General features: G+C 41.5%; 1 pseudogene; it reads right to left on the bottom strand.

The window, feature by feature from the left end:
* Nucleotides 1-1,649: 1,649 nt before the first annotated feature.
* LOC140524218 (regulation of nuclear pre-mRNA domain-containing protein 1A pseudogene) lies at nt 1,650-2,553 on the bottom strand (annotated as a pseudogene).
* Nucleotides 2,554-13,899: the final 11,346 nt, after the last annotated feature.

Genomic DNA, 13,899 nt, shown 5'->3' with positions numbered 1-13,899 from the left:
ATCTTAAGCTGTCTCAGTAGGTTAGATGGTTGGAGAACGTGAGTGGGAAGGGAAGGATTATTGAATGTTTGGAGCTGAGTAGGGAGAAGGATCTTCCCATATAGGGCAGAGCTGGACCCTCTCAGGATGGCTCAGCTGCATCTTGTGCTCTAAGGAAGAACAATATGAGACCGCAAGTGCCACCAAGAGAGAAGTTATCCAATAATAGTCAGGGGAAGAAGGGATGAAGTTTGGTGGATGGTGACTTCCTGCTGGGAGGTACAGAACCCATGTGATGAGCTGACCTGACGTGGTATGTGTAATCAGGACATGATTGAAAGTCTACTGAAATTGATCAGACTTGAATATTACTACCTGCTCCTCATCATTCACGTGAGGGAAAATGGGATCTTGTAAGGAGCCTGGAAAGCTTTATTAGGGATTATGAAATCCCAGACAAGAAATGGAAGGGCACAGGAGGTATTTTCATTGCAGCCATCAATTGAAGGAGAGGATTCAAAAGGGAAAGAGAAAAATGGGAATCAAACAGCTGGTGAACTAAGTATACACACATACATAATCCTGATAGAAAATATACATATAACTCAGACAGTCAGTGCCTCTACCAAGCTCTGGGGTCAATGAGGTGAGGTTGCATTTTGGGAGTTAATTCCCAAAATCAATCTCTCTTTGGACTCTATGGATTTGGAATTGGAAGGACCTGATTTCAAATCTTGCCTCAGATACTTGGCTATTTCAGATAGTTACTCAACCTCTCTTTCTTTATCTGTAAGATGGAAATACTAATAGCACCAGGATCATAGTGAAGCTCAAATAAGACATCATATGTGAAGTGCAACGTAAAGTGATTACTCTGAGAAGTCAATGAATACTATTCTTAGTTTTTTTTGAAAGTTAATGAATTAAGATAAACAGTGAGTTGGGGTGATAACTGAAGTCTCTTCTGGGATACTCTGACTTGTTTCCAATTTCTTGTAATATTAAACAAGTTTCCACTAAGTCCAAAAACATTACTCTCTTATCAGTTTAAATATTACCCTTAGAATATGAATGTCCTTGGTGTGACTCACAAAATGATTTCGATTTGTGTGTGTGTTGAGTCAAAAGCACTGAGAGGGGCAGACAAGGAGACATTGAAGTTGATATAGCAGGATAAGCTTTGCCTTAATCTGTCAGTTTTATGTCCTCTTTCCCATCAAATCTTTATAATTTATGAATATAATGTCCAACTTCCTGATTAGTTCTTTTCCTAAAGAAATTACATATAATACAGTAATTAGATATTGAAGTTACACTCATATCAATGCAGAAACATAAAGAGGAACCTTCAAAATTACATAAAGAAAAACAGAAAGGTTTTAGTTTCTCTCAGGGCCCTGGATCAAAAAAATATGTAAAAGGATCTTTTTAAAATAATCACTTCTTTGTGAACATATTAATACACAGATGTCAGTTTTTAAATTGTAATGTTAACTTGCCAATAAAATAGGAAAAACCCCAACATTTTAAATATTTTCTTGTATTTTATTTGAGATATCTGTGTTTGTTTCACTTTTCCAACAATGTACAAAAATAATACTACAAGATTATACACTTAATCTATCTTCAGCTCTTGCAAAGTGTTGAGGCCCTGGAAAAAACTGCTGTCATCAATCCTCATTGTAGATATCTCCAGCAAATGGCAGGTACACATGACTGCCTGTGACACTGGGCAACTGAGACAAATCTGGCAAGTTCTGGATTCAAGACCGGAGTTCTTTTCGAACCTGGGATACTCTGGCTAAGTTGCGCTTGTATTCTTCCAGTTTATGTTTTCTCTGCAAGGACTTCTTTTTGACCACAAAGGAAATCTGATAACATTAGAGTTAGTTGCTTCCTGTCATCTATTTCTGCTGCCAATAGACCATTGTAATCCGCCAACAGCAAGTATGCATCATCTGCCATCTTGGAAAGCTGTTCTCCTGATTCTTTATCTGTTATTTTGTCTAATAGAGATACATCTTGGACTTCAACAGGCCATTCTCTGATGAACTGCTGCATCACCAGAGACTGCATTTTCAAGTTCTTGTAAGGCTCTAATGAGATCTATAATCTGGGGAAGTTCACTTGGTGATCCTAGTGATGAACAATTTTCGTTCTCATCCACCTTTATCTATTCATATGAATGCTTTCTAGACTTCTTATCGCCATAGAGAGCTTGTCTGTTATTCTAATACTTCATTTGCCTAAACAGACCTTTCTTCTCCAATAGACAGGACTCTTCCAAGATGCTTTTTACAATTTTCATCAGTCTCACTGGAAACATGCTTAAAGTCTTCAAGTATGCCTGGTGCAAACTCTTGTGAATTCTGGCCCTTTTCTCTTGCTGTTGGATGACATCATTGGCAAGATAAAGAAATGTCAGTTTCCTGTTTGGCGTGGCCTTGCGCAGCTCCTTCTCCCACGCGGTGACGATGGGCTGCGAGTGCTTGCGGTGCTGGCTCAGCCCCAGCCACAGCGTCTGCTCAGCTCCGACAGCTTCTCCTGCTGTGCCGCCTCCGAGAAGGCGAACATCCCTCCACCCGCCCAGGTCCGGTGCCCAACACACCGCGGGGCCCGCGGGGAGCAGGGGCTCCCCAAGCCCGGGCACCAGGGCGCCGCCCCCTTACCACCGCCCTACAATTCTTAGTTTTTACAAATATGTGTCAAAGGACCCTCGGCTCCACCATAAGTACGCGAATTAACTAGAGCAAAATAGGTAGAGGAAAGTCTCTTTTCCTAGCACAGAACATGTAAAGGACTGAGGGAACAAACGAACAGGTACAGAAAACACATATGGCGCTCATAGTATATCAATCAGCACGATTCCCCTGCCTGTCCTGTGGGGTCCACTTTTCTCTCAGGATTGCAGAGCCCACAACCCAAAACCACCATCTAGTTGGAATTCCCTTGGAAGGGAGTTGAACTTGGGGTTCCAGCAATTCTGTTTCCCACAAGGACTTTTACACAAAATGTGTAGTGTTACCTGTGCTTTTTAAAAAAATAAAAATTTTTATTTTTCAGTTTCAAATTCACTCTCCTTCTGCTCGCTCCCCTACCTGTTGAGAAGGCAAAAAATAGGATACCCATTATACATATGATATAATGCAAAACAGATTTCCACATTAGTCATGTTGTGGGGGAAAAACAAGAAAAGTAAAATGAAAAAATGCTTCAGTCTCCCTCAGAGTTCGTCGGTTTTCTCTCTGGAGAGAATTTTTCATCATTAATCCTTTGGAATTGTCTTGGATCATTGTACTGATCGGTGACATTATTGCTGTTATTGTATATAATGTTCTCCTGGTTTGGCTCACTTTGCTTTGCATCAGTTTACATGGATCTTCTCAGGTTTTTCTGAAATCATCCCTTTCACCATTTCTTACAGCATAGTAGAATTCTATCACAATCACCTACCACAATGTGTTTAGCCGTTCCCCAACTAATGGGCATCCCCTCAGTTTTAAGTTCTTTGCCAACACAAAAAGGGCTGCTATAAATATTTTTTGTACGTATGAGTCCTTCACCTGTGATTTTTGACTTCCCCTGAAGACTTGGGACAACTTGGGACCAACAGACAGGTTATTCCTCCTAAGACCTGCACTGTTCCAGTAACTCATGGTGACATGAGTTCCCCCATATTGTGACTTTAATTTCTTGGACATCCAACTATAGGAACTACTATTGATGATTCTTTTCTCTCTCTTCTAGAGTTTCGCTCCTTAGGAACTTCCCTTTCATTCTAAAGAGAACTCTTGAACTTGTGGTTACACATGAAGCCACCCCCAAGTCTAGTGTTGCTCATTAGATCTCATTTGTGAATAGATGCCTAGATTCTGGCATCACACCCCCTAGGAAGTCTCCCCTCCTGTAACTAGTAAGCTTGGGTTTAGAAAAATATTGTCCATGAAATCCTCTTGGGTAGGAAACAAATGAAACTCCTGTGTTCTTAGGACACTGCCATTGCCCGGGTTGCTGCTACCTCTTAGGCTAGAGAAGTCCACCCAGGAATTCTCTTCTCAGTCCATGTGGGTGAGCATCTACAAGGCCTACAGGATTCTGTTTCAGGTAACCATTAATGGCTCCTGAATAAGGTAGGGAGGAATCCTTTTCTCTTTCCCTTCAGAATCACTCCAGCAGAAATCTTAAGAGAGAAAGGCAGAAAGAAGACAAAAAAGAGTCAGAGCAAGTCCTGTGGCTCACTTTTACAAGCTAGCATGAAACATGGCTCCTCCCAGCAGAATCCATCATGCCCAAGTTCCAATCAAATCATTTGGGTCAGCTCCAGTCATTGAGATATTAAAGACAAAGTGACAATGGGATGTCCAAATCTACAACCCTGTATTATAATCCCAATACTGTTTCTATAAGAAGAATGGTATGGACAATGGAAGATTCTAAACATTCTCATTTTAGTAATTTCATCAAATTTATCAAGAGAAATCTCTGATCACCGCCCCTGTCCCTCCCCTCCTCATGTGAGGAAATTCACCAACTGGAGGAGAGAAGTATAGTGGGGAACATCTGGGCAAGGGTCAATGGAATGAGAAGTATAATCTCGTGTTGCCATAGGATCACACTGTTGATGAACTGATTAGAAGGAAGACAGATGAAGAATTCTGGCAATAGATCACATGTTTAGCATAAAATATGGCAAGGGGGAAGAGATATCTTCTAGCACGTCCTCCCCAAAGCGAGCAGCTGATGCATTATGGACTTACCTTAATGATAATTTCATTCATTCTTAAAAATGGGTGGAAGTAATATTAGGAATTAAAGCAGAGCCTGACTAATAAGAAGGAACTGATTGCTGAAGTAGACATAATAGTAAAATTGGGTTAAAATTGGTGGGGGGAAGAGAAAGGGACCACTATAGAACTGAAAGGATGGTTATACTCTTAAATGCACCCGAGACTTCTGGAGATTGTCTTTCAAGGGGTTTGAAACTTTATATATTTTGCATGCGTCATTTCATTTGATTGTCTTTCAAAGGGTTTGGAGGTAGGTAGAAGGTGAAGGGGGTATTCCCTCCTCTGGCTCGCACCTTTGTAATGTAAACATTGCTGTCGGGCTCTAGTCACACCTTTTATCCGCCCACTGTGAAGTTCCTAGTTCTTAATCACTTCCCTCCACTTAATCCCAGTAGGGTGTTTTCTGTGCACAGGCACAAGGGAAGAGGACGAACAACGCACACTTGTGCCAAAATGGCACTTTGGCTCAGTTGTAGTTTAGGGTAAAGGAAAACTCCAGATTCAGTTAATTTTGTCTTTTAAGAAGTTTATAGCAAACAATAGCGCAATCTCTTAGCTAGGATTAAAAAAAACTAACCATTTTAGACAGAGGGATCCTATATACCTCTATCTTCCTCTCTATACCAATCCTAGCTATTTTCTGGCTCACTCCTTTGCAGTCTCCCTGTTTATAATTAAGAACAAACATGAATCAAAAGCAATCTTATTTTATCGATAGAAAGTCAGTTTTAAAAAAATCCAATTATTCCAGGAAGTCTATTGTTCATAAGATCAGCAAATGCAGTCCTTTTGTATGGAAGGGGTGGGGGTTGGAGGCTGAATTCACAGTTGTGGAGAAGTTCACTAACTATGGACTATAGTCCATGTTTTTTTTTTTTTTTTTGCAGCTGTCCTGTCTTCCCTAGTGGATCACCTGGGTACACTCAAAACCATGTCCCCTGGTTCTCTGTGTGTCTCTCTGTTCTCTCTCCCTCACACCCCAAAAGCCACCAACCTGAATTCCAAATTCCTCCTGGTGGACATTGCCACAGGCACCATCTTCTTACTACAGCTCAATTAAAAATCCCTATCTTGTCTCCACACCCCATTTTCACAGGAGTCCTTGAGTCTTTTCCAGGGTTGAAAGAAGACAATGCTATTTCTTTGAAATTACATTTCTGAGAATCTCACAAGTTTCCTCTCTCTATCTGTAGAGGAATGGATCACAAAGCCCACAACATGTAGGTACTGAAATTATCATGATCCCCATTTTAGCAATGAGAAAATGGAATTCAGAAAAATTAAGTGACTTGTCTATTGTCACACAGCTAGAAATGTCAGAGATGGAAATCAAGTCTATGTCTTTTAGATTTCCAAGTCATGTTATTTTTTACACACAAGGCTGCTTTTTAAAGTTTAGGTAGGATCCTTGAGCCTAAGATTCTGCAGGGCATTCTGGATCAAATGAGAACAGAAGCTCTCAAGAATTAAATTCTTTAACACAAAGACAAATGATTGCAATGAGGAGGGAAAGGGAGAGCTGTCTACACATACTGATTTGGATGCACAAGGAAATGAACAAATTTATTTGAAAAAAAAACTTGGACGGAATATAAAGGAATGGCATTTCCCTATAAAAGTAGTGTCAGGTGTACCAGATCTCAGACTGACAAGGAAAACTATAGGCAACAAAAAGAGCTTTGAAAGGCATATTGAAGAAAATAGGAAAATCAAAGAGGATTTGCTATTTAGGGTGTATGATGAAAATATCTAATGTGTGACAGGCAGAACTATCCACCTGTTTGCTTCTGTTTTCTCTGTAACAAATAGTGATCTTTGGAATGGGGAAAGTGGAAGGTTGAAAATCAAGATAAATAAGAAAATAGTAATGGATTTAGCTACAGATTTATTTAAATTGAATTCACCAGAAGTGACTGAACTACATGCCAGGGTAGAGAAGGGATTACAAAATTTCTATTGGTGATCTTTGAAAAATTGTGGAGAATGAGAAAGGTACAGCAGATGAATGTCCCACTTTTGGAAAAAAGAGAAGGCGAATTTTCAATCCATAGACTAATGAGTTTTCCTTCATCTTGAGCAAGTCAAGGTATCACCCTTGTGATGTCATTGGTTGTCTTTGAGAACAAAGGATGATCAACGATATTCTGGAACATTTTTAAACCATTAGGTGGTGCTGCTAGCGACTAAACTGGTCCTTTTCAGGAAGACCTGCATTCAAATCTTGACTTTTTTTCACATGACCTTGGGAAAGTCCCTGTACTTTTGTCTGCTTCAATTTTCTCATCTGTAAGATGGAAACAATAATAGCACCTACATCCCAGGGTTTTTGTGAGGATCAGATAAGATAGCATTTGCAAAATATTCTGCCAATCTTAAAGAGCTATATAAATAACAATTATTATTTTTAATTTGTTCTTTATATTTAATAATTTTTTTCAATTCCATGTTTCATTGTATATCAGAAAGACCTCCTCCTCCTCCTCCTTCTTTAATACATCAATTCAAATTCTGTACAAAGATTTTTGACTGGTCTATGCTGAACCTATTTTTTCCCAACCTTTCACTCCTCTCCTCTTCTCTCCCCTTCCCTTTCTTCTTCATCTTTCAGTTCCTTTCTCTTTCAATTCCTTCCTGTCTTTTCTTTTGTAATGTTTATTTATTTATTTTTAGTTTTCAACATTCATTTCCATAAAATTTTGAGTTCCAAATTTTCTCCCCATCTCTCCCCTCCCTCCACCCAAGACACCATGCATTCTGATTACCCATTCCCCCAATCTGCCCTCCCTTCTGTCACACCCCTCCCTTCCCTTATCCCCATCTTCTCTCTTTTCTTGTAGGGCAAGATAGATTTCTATACCCCATTACCTGTATTTCTCATTTACCAGTTATATGCAAATACAATTCTCAACATTCATTCCAAAAACTTTGAGTTCCAGCTTCTCTCCCTTCCTCCCTCCCCAACCATCCCCACTGAAAAGGCAAGTAATTCAATATAGGCCATACATGTGTAGTCATGCAAAAGACTTCCATAATAGTCATGTTGTGTAAGACTAACTGTATTTCTCTCCATCCTATCCTGCCCTCCATTTATTCTATTCTCTCTTTTGACCTTGTCCCTCCTCAAAAGTGTTCACTTCTAATTACTTCCTCCTCCCATTTGCCCTCCCTTCTATCATCCCCTCACCTCATTTGTTGCCTCCTCCCCTACTTTCCTGTAGTGTAAGATAGATTTTCATAACAAATTGAGTGTGCATGTTATTCCCTCCTTAAGTCAAATGTGATGAGACTAAGATTCACTTTTTCCCTCTCATCTCCTCTTTTCTCATCCATTGAAAAAGCTTTTTTTGCCTCTTTTATGAGATAATTTACCCCATTCCATTTCTCCCAATATATTCCTCTCTCACTCCTTAATTTTATTTTTTTAGATATTATCCCTTCCTGTTCAACCTCCCCTATGCTCTCTGTCTATATATGTGTGTGTGTGTGTGTGTGTGTGTGTGTGTATGTGTGTGTGTGTATAATCCCTCTAACCACTGAAATACTGAGAAAAGTTTCAAGCGTTACAAATATTATCTTTCCACGTAGGAATATAAACAGTCCAACTTTAGAAAATCCCTTTCCACCATCAAACGATGGACAAGTATGCTTAGTTAAAATACTTTAGCCTTGGCATAGAGTCAATGCAGTCATCCAAAAAAACCACCCTGTAATAACCACATATCAATGAAATGAAGCTGGGCTGTGGGCTTGGTCCCATGATTTTTAGCATGATGTTTTCAGATACCTTTAATGAGGACTAAAATGACATCCATGTCAACTACCACACTCATAGTAAATTGTTTAACTTGGAAAGACTACAGACCAAGACTAAAGTGGAGGGAGAGTTGGTACATGGTTTGTTTTCGTGTTTGCAGATAATTGTGCATTCAGTGCAGCCTCAGGCTGAGATGAAACAAAGTATGGATTGATTCTCTGCTGCTTGTGCTCATTTTGGCCTAACCATTAACACCAAGAAAACAGTTTTTCCACTAGCTAGCACCACATCATCTATATGTGGAACCATTGGTTACAGCAAATGAGAAATATTGAACACTGTGGATCAGTTCACTTACCTTGACAATATACTTTCCAGGGGTGTCCACACAGATGTCAGGTTGAGGCATGCATGATCAGAGCTGGCTCAGCATTTGGGAGGCTCCAAAAGAAAGTGTGGGAGAGAAGAGATGTTAGTCTGTCTACCAAATTGAAGGTCTATGGAGCCATTGTGCTGACGTCATTGCTGTATGCCTGTGAAACCAGGACAGTTTGCCAGCACCATGATAGGAACACAATTGCATCCTTGAATTGTCTTAGGAAGATTCCGAAGATCACCTGGTAAGACAGGGAACTGGACACTGAGGTCTTTTCTTGAGCTAAACTGCCAAGCATTCAAACTCTACTGCAGAGAGCGCAACTCTGATGGGAGGGTCACATTGTCCGAATGCCAAATGCTTAAAAAACAATTTTACAGAGAATTCACACAAGGCAAGGGATCACACAGAGGTCAGAAGTAGCGATACAAGGACACTCTCAGGGTCATTCTAGAGAACTTTGGAATCAATTGTGTGACATGGGAGACACTGCCATGGCGTGCCAGCATCAAAGGTGTGCGCTCTATGAACAAAGCAGACTTGCAGGAACTCAAAACAAACAGGAGATGTGCAAATTTAGTTATCTCCACTCCAAATGGACCATTTGTGCCTGACCTGTGCTAGTCTTCTGAGCTTGTATTGGTTGGACGCACTGCAACTTGTCCCCAACATTGTGATGTCACTTTGGGCTTCTTTGAGAATGAAGGACAACAATAAGTCTGCCTCTGAAGTACCTTTGAAGGAGGTAGAGAAAGTTTCTTTTTTTTCTCTCTTTCCTCTTCTCCTCACTTGAAGTTCCTTCTTAGGGGCCTGGAATCCTCAGTTCCTGACTCTGGAGCCTTCTTCCATTCAAATGATTGGTTCCAAGTTAGCTTGCGTTTTTTATATGTAGCCCAAGAAGTATGACTTGATTTTCTTCGACCAATGACAAAAACCCCTAATTTTGAATCTGAGGATTTATTCACACATAATTTACTCTTGCTTGTTTGATTCAATTGAGATTCTAGGCCTTAGTGATTTACATGCATTGAGGAGATAGATGGAACTCCTACCCTTCTGCACTCACTTTAAAATCTTGCTGTCTGTGATTACATCCTGGGCTGGAAAGGATCTACTCTAACTTCTTATATGCCCATGCTTTGTGGTCTATTTATTTATGTACATATTATCTCTGTAATAGGCTCTAGGCTCCTTGAAGGCAAGAACTGTGGTGTTTATGGGTTTTTTATTTTTGTTTTTGTCTTTTTGCCTTCCTGTTGCCAAATAAAACCCCTGATACAGCAGGCAGTTGATGTTTCTAGTTGACTGACTGAACCAAACAACTGAATAATCAGAGGGTTGGGGTCTGGGTGGGGATCCCAGGCACCTTTGAAGATCCCCATCACAAGCAGACCAGAGCACAGGAACGTGTAGAAACATAAGTTTCAAGAAGGTCATCTAGTCCAAGTTCCTTATTTTAAAGATGAGGAACTGGGGTCCAAAGAAGTTGTACAATTTGCTAAAGAGCCAGGATTTGAACTCAGGGCCTCTGACTTAATGCTCTTTTGATTGAAACATTCTTTCTCCCAAAAGATGGGCATAGGAGGTTGGCATCATTCCTTTGTCAGCAGCTACACTCATGGATTAACTGGTCATTCCAGTCATTTCCATCTGGTTTTCTTTCAGGGAACAAGGCCAATCTAAGCGGCTTACATCAGTAAAGTCCTGGTGATAGAGTTACTTGGAGCTAGTTTAAGAAAGAAGCGTGGCACAGGGGAAGGCATGCTGACCCTGGAGTCACAGGAACTGGAATCAAATTCTGCCTCTGATGACTTTCTAGCTTTAGATCTAGGATCTCAATTTCAATGGTGTTTGGGACTTTATTCCTTAAGGGATCAAGCAACTAACCTTGCCTAAGCTCCTACTATGCTAGGCACTGTGCCAAGGGATCGGGATACAAAGAAAAGCCATAGACATTCTCTGGGCTCAAGGAGCTCAGTCTCATGGGGGGACCACATTCAAAGAGAACCACATATAGTTATCTCTTCCACATCACAGGGGTCAGGAGCATAGCACACCCTAGATCTGGAAAGTCCAAGTTAAATTTTGTGGTCCTCCCTTCAGATCAGAGAAAAAGTCAGATTTTTTTCTTTTCCTTTTATGGGGTGTTTACAGTACCTTATTGCAAAATGTGGATATATTTATGGGATTAAAAGATAAAGTATATTGATATTATACATACATTTTATGCATTTCTGAGTTTCTAAACTTGTTCTGTGTCATCTTCTGGCCTTCGCGTGTCATCCATGTCTTCTGCATAATTCTCCCCAAACTCCTATTTGCGATATAGTGAAACCTTGATGGGGAACGTTACGATGTGGAAGGGATACACTCAAGATAGAAACAGGATAAACTGGAGATGCTCAGCAGAGGGAGATTCAGTAGCTCTTGGGGGGAACAGAAAAGGCTTTCTGGAGAAGGGGAAATTTGAACTGAAACTTGAAGGAAGCTGGAACAGCCAGGAGGGGGAGATGCTGAAGCACAAGGTAGGAATATGTATGAATTTAATGATGTCATCAAGCATCTGCCAAGAGTGTGGCAGGGTGATCTGGTAGGTGTCTAAGGAGGATTACTCCTGTGGAAAGAAAACTGCATTTGGAGTCAGATGATCTCAATGGGATCACTACCACTCACTGCCGATGGGACCTCCATCTTTTTTCCTCATTTTCTTTCCTTTCCTTCCTTCCTCCCCCTCCCTTCATTTCTCCTTCCCTTCATTCTTTCTTCCCTCCCTTAATCTATCCCTTTTGCCTTTTCCTTTCTTTCTTCCTCTCTTCCCTTTCCTTTCTTCTTTCCTTCCTGCCTTCCATTTTTCCTCCATTTCTTTTCTCTTTCCTTCCATCTATTCCTTTCTTTTCTTCTTTCTTTCCTTCTTCCCTCCCTCCCTTCCTTTTTCCCTCCTTTCTTTCTCTTCTTCTTTTCCCTCTTTCTCTCTCCCTCCTTTTGGCTGTTACTGGTGTTAGGGTTCAGACTAGGATCAATTTCTGGGTTCATTCTGGCACCTGGGTCAGGATCTACTTGAGACGAGGCAGGAGTGTGTGAAGCTTCCTGTACAGAGATGGCACCCAGAAATTGAGTATGAACTCTACATGGCAAACCTGCCTAGTCTCATGCCCTAGAGCCCTGTAGTGGGGTAGCTTCCTCTCTGCAAAGCTCTGGGACAGCTTTGAGCAGAGCCATCTATGGTTTTCTTCTCAGTGGTCACTGGAGGGCAGCAGAGACCAGCTTAAGCAGGTAAAGGGAGTGGTATACTGAGTATGGTAAAAACCCTGGACTTTCCAAACATTTCCATAAATCCTTGGCGTGTGTCAGAAGAACACACACATGGAAGTCAAAAAGCAGGAAAAGGGGACATCTCCAGAGAGTGCTCAGTGCAGGGGCAGGATGCGTGTGGAGTTGAAACAGAGCAGAATAAAAATTAATTGGTGTTAATTGATTAAATAGAATGAGGTTGCTAATCACTGGCAATTAACAACAGAATGGTGGCTCCAGTGGATGAAATTAGAGAAGATTCACTGTGAGGGATCCGCCACATCTCTCCTCCCACCCCCCAAATTGCCCTAGAACCTGGAGGAAGCAATGTAGCTGGTCTCAGTCAGGGAAAGAAAGTCCAGAGTCCCATACATGATCTCACTTAAGTTTCATAACAACCCCATAAAGTAGAGATGAGAGATATAAGTATCTTCATTTTACCGATGAAGAAATTGAGATTAATTGACTTCCCATGGCTGCAAGCTGGTCATGGGATACCTGACCATCTCTCCCCTTGTGGGGTCAGTCAACAAACATTTATTAAAGTGCCAGGCAATGTGCTAAGCACTGGAGAAACAAAGACAGCCACAAGACAGTTTCTGTTCCCAAGGAGCTCACCATCTAAAGAGGGAGACAAATTTATGATGAGATGATCAGGAATAAAATGGCATAGCTACGCTGAGGAAGGGCTTGACTCCACTCTTGTCCCTAATCCCATATGATGGATCTTTGGGATGAAACCAGTGGGACTTCATGCGGGGTCTCAGGCATAACTGATGGTGTGGGAAGGCGGTTGGGGGACCCCGTAGAGTTTCTAGCCCCTTGGGAGGTGCTGATGAAGGTAGGAGAATGCACCATCTGGGTCTTGGGGTCGAGAAGACACCAGCCTGGATTCAGCCTGGGACTGTGGCTAGAGATCCACCTGGATGATGTCAGAGGCAGGCTGTTCCTGATCACTGGCCAGCTTCCATAAGGTCAGGGGTCAGCAGGAGCTGAATTGCAGAGCAGAAACACAGAGCACAGTTCTTGGTTTGGAATAATAGAACTGTGTGTGAGGAGCAGTTTGGGTTAAGGCAAGGACACTCTAGAACACTTCTGTCCTCCACATCTTTTCTCACCCACTCTCTTCCTCACTGGCTGGTAGGATAGGTCTCGGAGGGAAGCGTTCACTTATGAACCTAGAATCCTGGGATGGCACTGACTGAGGTGTGCAAACAGGGTGATGGTGCCAGGATGGTGAAGGAGCAGTGAGAGGAAGCAGCAGCATGCTGCTGGGGGCTGTTATTGGAGAGGAGAGACCTTCCAGAGCTCTTCTGTTCATCTCCTCCTGGATATTCTCTCCTCTTTGAGTTTTCAAGAGTCTCCTCTCTCCTGGTTTCTTTTTTCCTTACCTATCTGACCAATCAGTCAATCAACTAGCATTTATTAAATGCCTACTATGTGCCTGGTACTGGATTAAGTTCTGAAGATACAAAGACAAGCAGTCCCTGCTCTCAAAGACCCCATATTCTGATGAGAGGAGACAGTATATAAATTATGTTCAAACACAACATAGACAGGATAAATGGAGAGTAGTTTCAGGGGAAGGCACTAAGGTTATGGAGGACTGGGGAAGAATTCATGCAGAAGGTGGGACTTTAGCTGAGACTTGAAGGAAGCCAGGAAGGAAAGGAGAGGGAGAGGAAGGAGGAAGAAGGAGAGAGTTCCAGACA

The sequence above is a fragment of the Notamacropus eugenii genome, chromosome 2 (genome assembly GCF_028372415.1).
Source record: "Notamacropus eugenii isolate mMacEug1 chromosome 2, mMacEug1.pri_v2, whole genome shotgun sequence".
NCBI lineage: Eukaryota > Metazoa > Chordata > Mammalia > Diprotodontia > Macropodidae > Notamacropus > Notamacropus eugenii.
This window is presented reverse-complemented; position numbering and strand designations above follow the sequence as displayed.